Here is a 9,591-nt window from a genome sequence, read left to right as displayed (position 1 = left end):
AAAGGCCCCACGCCCGACACACCCCACTCCCCACAGGGTGGGAACAGTAACCAAAGTTCCGATGCCTATGTACCCAGCCATGAGCCTCAGCGCTACAGCCACAAGCCCAGCTCTGAACTCCAGAAAAATCAAGGCAGAGGGCAAGAACAGGGATCTGTGCAGGGATACCCCATGGCCTGAACCCCACCTCTCCAGTCCTGAGAGACGAGGAAAAAAAAAAAAAACTTACTAGGATAAACCAGGCCCAACAAACGCAGGTTCCCAGAAGCTGCCTGGCCCTGGTCCAACAATGGTTGCTCGGCACACAGAATGAGGTTTCTGAAAATGATTTGCTCAAAGACTGTTGCAGAAGCAAGTGAACTAACTGTTTCTCATTCATGCAAGTAACAGGACATCAGCTTTTTTTTCCCCTCCTTGTGCCAGGCGCTTGGAGGCAGCTTCAGAGCGTTATCTCTTGGCAGCTATTCCAAGAAGGACACTGCTGCATTCAGCCAGCTACCCTGAACCTCACACTTTCTGGATTTACACTTCAGCCACATAAACCCAGAAGGCCAAGAGTTACCCACCCCCCTGCCCAAAAGTACTAACCTGAAGAAGTGACTTTCTTAAAAGCAAGTGAATGCTTTCTGTGAACTTTGTCAAGTTTTTTTCTTTTTAAGGTGCAATTTTACTCTGAAAAAGGAGCCGCAGCATAGCATAGGAATTGATACTTTGAGGAATTTGAAACTTTGCCAGAAGCAAGGAGTGCATTGTTCTTTCTACAGACACTGGCAAATGAACTGAAATTTGCAACATGGCTTAGAGTTCTGAAGCCCAAGCACATGAGGCTGCCAATGCCCCTATCATAAAAAACTGCCTTTGTAGCCCAAGCGGCGCCCGATATCCACCAAAAAAAAAATGAAGGTTTTTTTATGGGCCACACCCTTGAATGGATGCTGGAATTAGCCCAGACCATTTATAATTAGAGGGAAAAAGAGACCCAGAAGAAAAAGGAGAAGTACCAGGCAGAGAAGTTGATGGCCCTGAAGACGGTAGGTCCACCGTTAGGAGAAGAAGAGGAGGGCGAGGCCGCTTAGGAAAGAGCAACAGCATGCCTTCAAGGATTTGAAAAAGGCATTGCAACACTGTTTGTGTGACCCCGCATGCAGTCCCAGCACTGCTTGACATGAAGGGTACCTATTTCCTCTCCCAAGCAAAAATGAGAAAGTGCCAGATGCTATTGTTGCACCCGCGTTTGAAGTTCCAGGTCACCACCGCCCTCAACCCAGCTACCCTATTACCGGTAGGAGAAGGTGAGGAGCCCACGCATGACTGCATTGAAGTAATGGACGAAGTATATTCCAGCAGGCCTGATCTCAAAGACGAGGCAAACGAGGCTGGGCAGCGGAAGGCAGGCTATGCAGTGGTAGCCCTGGAAGACCAGGTGATCGAAGCAAAGTCACTCCCACCTGGAACATCGGCCCAGCTGGCAGAACTAACTGCGCTTACCAGAGCCCTGAGCCTGGCAAAGGGACAGAAGATAAACATTTATACAGATTCTAAATATGCATTCCTGACTTTACATGCCCATGGAGCCTTATGGAAAGAAAGAGGTTTGCTTACCTCCAGAGGAAGCCAGGTGGCCCACCCACAAGCCTTATTGAACCTTCTGGATGCTGTATGGGAACCCGAGGCAGTGGCAGTTATCCATTGTTATGGACACAAAACTGGACCAGGGAAAGTGGCCAGAGGAAACCGATTGGCAGACAGAGTAGCCAAGGAAGCAGCCCGAGAACTGGCCCCCACCTCGGTTATTGGAGCACTGGTCCCAGAAGAGATTTTAAGCACTACTGACAAGCCGGCCTACACAAAGCAGGAAAGGGACACTGCAGATGCCCAGGAGTTGACATTGTCCAAAGAAGGATGGTACCTTACCCCTGATGACAGGATATGGATTCCGGAGTCCCTTTCTCGGCAGGTTACTCAGAGATACCATGATTCAACCCACATAGGACCAGATGCTACAACCAAGCAGCTGGAAAAATGCTTCTATATAGCCCACCTTTACCAACTGGCAGCCCAGATCTCCAGGAAATGCCTGCTATGTCAAAAGAATAATCCCAGAGCCGGACCACTGGCTCCCCCAGGGATTCAGCACAGTGGAACTGCACCTATGGAAGATCTTGTCGTGGACTTTACTGAATTACCCCGTTGTGGACTGCACCGCTACCTGCTGGTAGCAGTGTGCACCTACACCGGATGGGTCAAAACATGGCCCACAAAGACTGAAAAGGCATTTGAAGTAACCAGGTGCCTGCTTAGGGAAATCATCCCTCGCTATGGATTGCCAAGGTCCGTAGGATCTGATAATGGACCAGCATTTGTTCATGCAGTCCTACGGGGGCTGGCGAAAGCGCTCCAAAGAATCAGCTGTCCAAGCTGACACAGGAGACCGGGTCTAATTGGGTGACCATGTTGCCCTTGGCGTTACTCAGGGTCCGCAGTCTCCCGTCAAAACGGACCCATCTGTCACCCTTTGAAATTATATTTAGGAGACCGGTCCCATATGTCAAAATGTTGTCCCCACATGCTGGTCAGGATATGCAATTGAATAATTAAGTCCAGATATTCTTCCGAGTTTTCTTTTGTCTCGACAGGTGGACCCAGGCTCGCAGCTCGCAACTCCTGTGTGTTGGCTGCATCAGTTCGAGCCAGGTGACGAAGTGTGGGTGAAAGACTGGCAGCGAGCCCCCCCCCTACAGCCTTGCTGGAGGGGACCATACACTGTGCTACTTGTGGGTCCACCCTACTCAGTAAAGAAAACCATTTCAAACTGGACAGTTACACCAGATCCAGAGAACTCCCTTCAGCTGATTATCTCCAGATGCCTGGCAGACGACCGCTCTGCTGATATCACACCGGAAGCTGATATCTCAACGCACAGCTGAAGAATTGGATGGGAGGGGCGCCCGCGGGCAGCGTCCCCAACGTGAAAATCCGTGCCGGGACTAATCCAGGAAGTCCACCAGGACATTTAATATTTCCATAAGGACTTTCTCTTTTCTTTTTTTTTCTGTTATCTGCTCTATGTCCCACAGCCCTGACCCCACTGAGCCATACCGCCCTTATTGGCCTGATGGCCTCTGCTACGACTGGTTCGTCTTGCCGGTGGTAAGAGATGGCGTGCTCTTTGGCAATTGGAAACTGGGGTTTGATGAGATTGCCGTATTGAGACACCCCACTGCCCCGTTGTGGCTCCTCTCCCACACCACTGTCCAGCACGCGTGGATAGTGCTCATACGGGAAGTTGCAGAGACGATCGAAATCTATCGAGTTCTGGACCACTCTTGTTGTTGTGGGAGGGTAGTCAACTGTTATCTGGGAGGTAGAGCACTGTACCAACCTCATTTGATAGACCAGGTCCTACTCTTAATCCAGGTGATAGATGGGACGGAACCTGTCTTGATGCAAGTATTGCAGGGGTGGGAGCCTTAACCAGGTGTGCATTGAAATTGCTAAACAAGTGCCAGTAAGAATTGCCACCTCTGGTCACTAGGGAGGTAGCACGTGAGTTCAATCCACCCGACAGGGTTAATAGGAAAATTGACCCACATAGTGGGAGCATCAGCTCACTGGTGGGCTCTTATCCTTGAGGCTCAACAGGTAGTCGGGCACAAATATCAGTGGGCTCTTCAACGATGAGCACACCCCCTGAATGTTGGTGGGAGGAACCATGGAGATATTGGGTTTGGTGGGTAGGAGTGATATATACCGCCCTTGTCATATGGATGCTCTCGTATTTCTGTTGGCATGAACGGTATCGTATTTGTGGGAAGAGACGTAATCCATCTATACCTTTGATGATTCTCCTTTTCTTTTTAGTTGAAGAGCCCACATGTGTATTGACGCAGGCAAGAAAAAGTTCCCCGACCTCCCTTGCCGACATTTCCCGTTTGATGACTAAGTGGGGTGCCCATAACTCCTACAATAGGTGGTTACAAATGGCTGAAATGGAGCATGTTGCTTCAACATTTCAGACCATGGCGAGGCTATCCGTGATCTGGCAGCAAGAATTGAAAAGGTAGCACATGTCCCTGTACAAACCTGGGAGGGCTGGGATATGTCTTGGTTGGACGGCATCTTCCCAGGTGGATGGATGGGGAGAATATTTACTATGGTGATAGGTCCAATTATGCTTCTATTGCTTTTCTGCTTCTGTATGCCCTGCTTGATGCAATGTATGCAAAATATGATGGAGAAGATGATGTCTCGCATGATGGGACCTCGCGTGCTTGCTTTCATGAGAGATTATAGACCCCTACCCCAGAACGAACCTAAGTATTAGGTTGTTCATAAGAAGAGGAGGGAGTGAAGGGAGAGGGAAGGGTTGCTTTCTATATTTTATACCTAAGAAGGATCTTCATATATACCTAAGAAGGATCTTCATATTCTCTGTAAGTTAATTTCTGAGCTAAGGGCCCCTCAAGGAATGCAAGATAAGACAGAGACTGTAAGCTAGAAATAGCCTCGCCTTAGGAATGCAAGATAAAAAAAAGACACAGACGGGAGGAGACGGGGGGATGCAGGACGCTTAGAAAGAACAATAGGGAGGGCTGTTTTAGAAGGCTATAGACATGCTAAAAATAAGTTGAAAACTTTTTCGGGAGGGCGTGGGGAGGAGGGAGAGAGCCCACTCAAGGTATAAGAAAATCTGCAGAGGGGTATTTTCTGGGCAGTCAGTTTTTCCAGAATTTATTCTGCTGGCTGTCTCCTGTGCACAGAGAATAAAACTGCTTTCCTCCAAAGAAGGATCTTTCCTGGAGTTTTCTTTTACTCTCTCTCTGGATCTGAGGACGCGGGCCAACGATTCCCTGGCATGGACTAGGCTCAGCCTACAGTACCTCGGGTTAAGAACTTAATTCGTTCTGGAGGTATGTTCTTAACCTGGAACTGTTCTTAACCTGAAGCACCACTTTAGCTAATGGAGCCTCCCGCTGCTGCTGTGCGATTTCTGTTCTCATCCTGAAGCAAAGTTCTTAACCTGAGGTATTATTTCAGGGTTAGTGGAGTCTGTAACCTGAAGTGTCTGTAACCTGAAGCATCTGTAACCTGAGGTAACATTGTATTATAAATCAGGGGTCAGCAAACTTTTTCAGCAGGGGGCTGCTCCACTGTCCCTCAGACCTTGTGGGGGGTCGGACTATATTTTTTTTGGGGGGGATGAACAAATTCCTATGCCCCACAAATAACCCAGAGATGCATTTTAAATAAAATGACACATTCTACTCATGTAAAAACACGCTGATTCCCGGAACGTCCGCAGGCCGGATTTAGGAGGCGACTGGGCTGGATCTGGCCCCCGGGCCTTAATTTGCCTACCCATGTTATAAATAATAAAGCTGGATAATGAAGCTGGATAATGAAGTCCCTCACCCCTGCTCTACAATGACTATAGCTCCAGCTCCTGGGAAAGTGAGGACTTTTAACTAACTGCCTTCTTTTCCCACTAACATTCAAGGCCGGCCCTATCATTAAGCAGAGTGAAGCAACTGCCTCAGGTGGCAGAAGCTCAGGGGCAGCCCCTGACTCTTCCTCCTGAGCCTCTGGTAATTGCCCTCTGATGCCACATGGCCTCTCCTATGCCCCCCCCCCAATTCAGCCCGCTGCCTCCAGTGTGTTGGAGGATGTTACCCCATCACAAGTATTAGATTCAACTGCTGGCCCAGGCAGTTTCTGTGTGTAGACTTGGTAAGGAGCACTGAAAGTAGGTCCTTAAATTTTGCTCCATGGAGCTACTGTTGGCAAGCGGAAACAGAGTCGCATCAGAAGTAAAATAAAGTGGAAAGATTTGTTTAAATTGAAACAAAGAAATGGTGAAAATATATAATCTCTTCCATTACTAAAAATATATAAAAAGAATGCAGGAACGAAATGTAAGAGTGCATATTATAAATGGAAAACGAGATCAGATTGGCGAATAAAAATAATTAACCTTTAAGTAAGTAAGTAACCCAACAGTTGCCAATAAAGCATGCATATTCCTAAGCCCTAAATTGCATCCTCCTAAAACTTCCACCAGTCCAAACTAGTTGAAAGCTTACTAAATTCCAGCCTTATAGCAATTTAACAAAGATCAGGAGTGGGAGTGGATTATAACTGCCAATCCAAGCAGGGATCTGAGGAACTGGCTTCTGTGGGCTCAAAGGGAAAGTTGGGGATGAATCATCCAGGATCCATTGTAAAGGATCCAGAAGGATCCGAGGGGAAAATAAGTTCAGTTTAAAAATAAGGAGAAATGTTTAAAACTGGATGTCTGAACCTCAGAAGGGAATACAGTGGTACCTCGGGTTAAGTACTTAATTCGTTCCGGAGGTCCGTACTTAACCTGTTCTTAACCTGAAGCACCACTTTAGCTAATGGGGCCTCCCGCTGCTGCCGCGCTGCCGGAGCACGATTTCTGTTCTCATCCTGAAGCAAAGTTCTTGACCTGAAGCACTATTTCTGGGTTAGCAGAGTCTGCCTCTCACATTCCAGACAGAAAAGCATTTCTGCCCTCAAGACAGGCATTCAGGACTACTACATCCATGAGCCAAAGCTTCTGGGTTCAACATTTCTCTTCCATTCCACTCCACAGCTTTGTAGGGTGATTATCTTCACCCTGTGTGCAGATTTTCCCCCAAAACTGACCTCCCTGAAAGGCTCCAACTCCTCATTTGTCTCAGGTAACAAAATGTCCTGGGCCAGTCCTCTTGACATGGCTCCTGGGACAGTATCTCAGTGTCCTTCATTCAGTCCCATCAAGGTGAGTTGAACACACACTTCGCTCTATTCATCTGAAACTAACAGGACTTAAAAGTGGACAAATGAAACTTTTTTTTATCATCACTCTCTCACTCTCTGTTATGTATTTAAGTCCTCACCCTGGTCATCAGAGGTATTGTGTATATAGTTTTCACTCAGGTCCCCGTCAGCTAATTTAGGCGGGAAACCCTGGGATGTTGTTGTTACAGTGTTGACAGCCGGTGTTATGTACTGAGTTGAATAGGATCCAAAATGCAGCAGTCTGATTGGTCCTAGAACAATAGGTTTCAGAATGCAGCAGTCTGATTGGTCCTAGAACAATAGGATCCAGAATGCAGCAGTCTGATTGGTCCACAGGAGCCACCCAATCCAGCTCCAGGTGGAAGTGAATCCGCAACCTGATTGGCCTACAGGTGAATCCCGGAATTAGCCAATCACGTGGTGCCCATTGTGTAAATAATGTATATAAAGCAGACATTCTGGGGGAACTTTCATTCCTCCTCACCACTATGAGCTGAATAAAGAGCATGAAATCCACTCTCGACTCCGAGTGTATTTCAGCCGGCTGCCTATAAAAGCAGGCCGGCTGAGCTGTTCAGTTCAGTTCCAGCTTACTATAAAGAACCACTTGGAGAAATCTCTGTGTCATCTGCTTTGTCACCCACTACCTAATATTCTCATAACCCTAGAACTCATGGACATCCAATGAAGCTGAATGTTGGAAGATTCAGGGCAGACAAAAGGAAGTACTTCTTCATTGAAGTGTGTAATTGAACTGTGGAACTCATTTCCACAGGAGGCAGTGATGACCCCAGCGTAGATGGCTTTACAAGAGGATTGGAAAAATTAATGAAGAAGAGGGCCATCAATGGCTACCAGCCATGAGGTGGTCGAGAGCCAGTGTGGTGTAGTGGTTAAGAGCGGTAGTCTTGCAATCTGGTGAACCGGGTTCGCTTCCCCGCTCCTCCACATGCAGCTGCTGGGTGACCTTGGGCCAGTCACACTTCTCTGAAGTCTCTGAGCCCCACTCACCTCACAGAGTGTTTGTTGTGGGGGAGGAAGGGAAAGGAGAATGTTAGCCGCTTTGAGACTCCTTCGGGTAGTGATAAAGCGGGATATCAAATCCAAACTCCTCTCCAAATCCAAACTCCTCCTTAGGGTAGTGATAAAGCGGGATATCAAATCCAAACTCTTCTTCTTCCGTTGGAGACAGCAGTGCTCCTGAATACCAGCTTCTGGAAGCTACAGGAGGGGAGAGAGCTCTTGGGCTCAAATCCTGCTTGCTGGTTTTCCACAGGCATGTGGTCAGCCACTGTGAAAAGAGGGTGCTGGACTAGATGAGCCATTGGCCTGATCCAGCTGCCTCATCATATGGTCTTTTCTTCCTATAATATTGTTAATAGAAGCAAAAAAAAAAACTTTGCAGCCAGGAACTGAAGGCAGTTTACTCTCCAACACCCAGAGAAAGGCTTTAGCCGAAACATGGCAGGGTTAGCGGAGCGAGTGCCTGCAAAGTCACGCGTTAAATAAAGCTGTTCCTTTTCATTCAAGGTAGCTACTGTCTAACAGTACATAATTAATATCGACTTGAAAGGCAGACTTCCCAAGGGAACCTAAACAAGTGCTGATGCTACACGCCGATAAAAGGAACAATCTGGGTATCTGATGGTCTGTTTATGCCATAACCTAAATGAATATTTGTCAGTTCCAGTTGGAATCTCTTCTGTCTTCTGCACAAACTCTTGGCCTTGGAATAAGGGGGAACCTATGGAAGATGAAACAGGAAACTGTTGGGTTGGAAAGAATCCAGCCTGCAGAAGAAACAGATGGTACCTGCTATTAAACCTTTGTCTTATTTATTGAAAGTATTTCTATACCATTTTTCATAGGAAAGTTTGCACAATGGTTTACAAGCAAGGTGCGGTGTCAAATCAACAAAATTAACAGTACAAAACTGCACCAGATAAAAACGTCGTAAAACATCAAAACCCAGGCAACAGAACAGCATAATCTTCCCATAATTCAGAGTAGGGTAACTAGAGGTACCCTAAGCCTGGCTGTGTAAAAATGTAAAGATGTCTTAGCAATGATGCAACCAAGTATCCCAAATGGTATATGTACCAAATTGCCCAATAGCAGGGAAGGAGAAAAAATAATGGGCAAGTCCATTGGAGAACATGAGAATGCAAAGTAATGAAAAGCTTTGATTATCAGCCTTGATCGTAAAATGAAGAATGCTATTATGTCTTATTGTTTTCATTTTTAGCTTTGTAAAACTATAAAATCCAATAAAAAATATTTAATATGAATAAAATGGATAATGGCTACAGAGCAACTTTGAACTGAACTGTTGTAAGGTGCATGAAGTCCCTATTTGGGCTGACAGAAAAATTGGCAGCGGAATCCCTGCTGCAGGGGGGCCTGGTCAGGAGCCCAGCAACTCTGAGCACCAGCACCCCACAACAACCAGGGTCATTCCTCCTTCCAGGGAATTCTAAGAAATATACTGGGTGAGGAAAACACAATGGACCTCTAATAGAAATCTCATCACTTCACCAGTCTCAGAGGTAGTCACAGGAGCTATGTAAAGGGGTATAAAGTAAAGCTATGTTTACAGGGTAAAGAGGATCTGAAACTCAGTAGGTAACAGCGCTAGAATCCTGTTGACTTCACAAACCTTTGGAACTAGACGACCTGAGCTGATCCTTCCTTCCTTCCTTTCAAGAAACCCAGCCAAATGAGGAAAGAACATGTTTTAATTAGCTGACGGCTGTAACGATAACAATGGAATCAAGTAAATGTGCTTAATTC

At 46.6% G+C, this 9,591-nt stretch overlaps 1 long non-coding RNA gene across 1 annotated transcript; it reads right to left on the bottom strand.

Moving 5' to 3' along the window:
* Positions 1-410: 410 nt before the first annotated feature.
* On the bottom strand, positions 411-1,366 carry LOC308573166. The gene is made up of 2 exons (XR_014001982.1): positions 1,255-1,366; positions 411-481 (listed from the first exon to the last, which is right to left on the bottom strand). It is a non-coding gene; the product is annotated as an uncharacterized lncRNA (long non-coding RNA).
* Between the last annotated feature and the right edge of the window lie 8,225 nt (positions 1,367-9,591).

The sequence above is a fragment of the Podarcis bocagei genome (assembly GCF_964188305.1).
Source record: "Podarcis bocagei genome assembly, chromosome: 14".
In the NCBI taxonomy this organism is placed as follows: Eukaryota; Metazoa; Chordata; class Lepidosauria; order Squamata; family Lacertidae; genus Podarcis; species Podarcis bocagei.
This window is presented reverse-complemented; position numbering and strand designations above follow the sequence as displayed.